Genomic DNA, 2311 nt, shown 5'->3' on the forward strand with positions numbered 1-2311 from the left:
GAGTCACCCCACCATGTTTCTGTGATGGCGACTAAGTCATATCTCTCCTGCTGCACAATGGCTTCCAGCTCCTCCTGTTTGCCACCCATGCTGCGTACATTGGTGTAGATGCACTTGAGCTGGACTATCGATTTCGCCCCCGGCATCAGCATGCCACCCCGAGGCTCATCTCTAGGGAGATCTCTTGGTTTTATCCCCTTCCCCCTCCGAACCTAGTTTAAAGCCCTCTCAATGAGCCCTGCCAATTCATGAGCAATGATCCTTTTCCCCCTGTGAGATAGCTGAACTCCATCTGTCGCCAGCAGGCCCGGTGCTGTGTAAACCTCCCCATGATCAAAAAAGCCAAAATTCCTCCGACGGCACCAGCCCCTTAGCCACGTGTTGATCAGGTGTGTTTTCCTGTTCCTTTCAATATTCTTCTCTGCCACTGTAGGTATAGAGGAAAACACTACCTATGCTCCTGATCCTTCAACCAGTCGCCCCAGTGCTCTGAAGTCCCTTTTGATCGTTTCTGGACTTCTCTCTGCAACCTCACCATTTGCAGCCTGTATAACCAACAGTGGGTAGTAATCAGAAGGCCGTACCAGACCAGGGAGTTTCCTAGTAATGTCTCTGACCCTGGCCTCAGGGAGGCAGCAGACTTCCCTGTGGGATGGGTCTGGTTGGAATATTGGGCCCTCTGTTCCCCTCAAAACGGAATCGCCTACAACAATTACCTTCCTTTTTTCCTTAGCAGAGGCAGTCATGTGTGGGGCTGAATGCCTCACTCTAGGCAACCCCCTGGATGGACCTTCATCTACATGCCTGGCCCTCAAGTTCCACACATATCTGTTGTGTAAGGGCAACTGGGAAGGTGAGGGAGTCCGGGCAGGGGGGTGCATATGGGTGCAGTTTCATGCCTGAAGCCTCAGTGCTTCATAAGAAAAGGAGTCTACACAATTAGCGATTAATAAAAACTTGAAAAATCACATACTTCTACTGGAAAGTATGTGATTTCTAAGAAATGGAAACTTCAAATGGGCCCTCAGTGTGAAGGGGACTGTGAAAGTCCAATATCAGATATGTTGGACTTACTGAATGCATGCACTGTAACTGTTCTGAGTATACACAGCATTGCTGAAGAATCAGACTTCTATGCATGTGTACAGACACTCCATATTGCATGTGTGTCTATATGTAGTTTTCTATATGTATCCACATTTGCACCCCCAGCCTGTGGTTCCCTCAAGATAACTCTGCTTGTGAAGATGTCCGTCTTGAATCCTGGGCAACTTACTCAGTGACTTCATTTCATTACAGACAATTGTTTTAGAGAAATAACTAACACTGTGGTTTTGACTCAAACCACAATCCTATTGGCAACATGTATATGCAGTTTATTAGAGGGTGAAATGGAGTATTGAATAAGAATTTTTCTTGGTATTGTTTGGATTATATAGGCTGTTAAAACTTATGATCAGTCTCGTACTTAAACAATAGGTAAACCATTAAGTAGCTAAAGGGCACCAACGCATACATCATATAATTATTACTGTACAGTGGATGTAAGTTAAGAACCACAGTCTCAGAAACTGTATTTCCATCAGTTGCAAATTAAAGGATCCTGTAACCCAAGACTGGATCAGCCATCTGACCTAGGGAGCCATTGCATGGTATGGCAATCATTTGCGTAATTATGGTACTGGTTGCCCAGATTTTTCATATGTTCTGTTAAAAAAAAAAACTTTTATCAGATGCTATAGTCTCATTTATCTAGAATCTGATAGGATCCTGTTTGAACTCCTGACTGGAGATAACAACAGGAAACAACCTAACCTCTGTTCCCTATAAAGAAACAGAACAAATAATTAGAAGGAAAAACATAAAACCACCAAGAAGAATTTATAATGAACAAGCAAGAACAATTTATTTAAAAAAACCCAGCTGCTTATAATTATGAAGACTAGAAGAGCCAGTCAATTTGTTTTTTTTTTTTTTTTTAAGTGTTAGAAAGCTACTGGATAGAGGAAGATATTTGATAGGTGCATTAGTGTGATTCAGCAACTGCCAGCTCGTATCTTGCAAAACTTAGAAAATTCAAATTGAATTGTGCACCCATTCAAACCAGTGATCAAAAACCATTCCAAAAATTTGGTAACGTTTTAGATAAACTGGAATCCTTCTGAATATGAGGATGTCCCTGCTGAAACGATAATCTTGTAAAAGTTCTGCTATCTAACCTGCCATCCATGCAGACCTAAAACATGTTTACACACTTGCAGGAACAAGGCTGTACTCGTTCTGTTGTCTTGATTGCTATTTAGTTGAATTT

This window comes from Pygoscelis adeliae, unplaced genomic scaffold (genome assembly GCF_000699105.1).
Source record: "Pygoscelis adeliae isolate BGI_AS28 unplaced genomic scaffold, ASM69910v1 Scaffold168, whole genome shotgun sequence".
Taxonomy (NCBI): Eukaryota; Metazoa; Chordata; class Aves; order Sphenisciformes; family Spheniscidae; genus Pygoscelis; species Pygoscelis adeliae.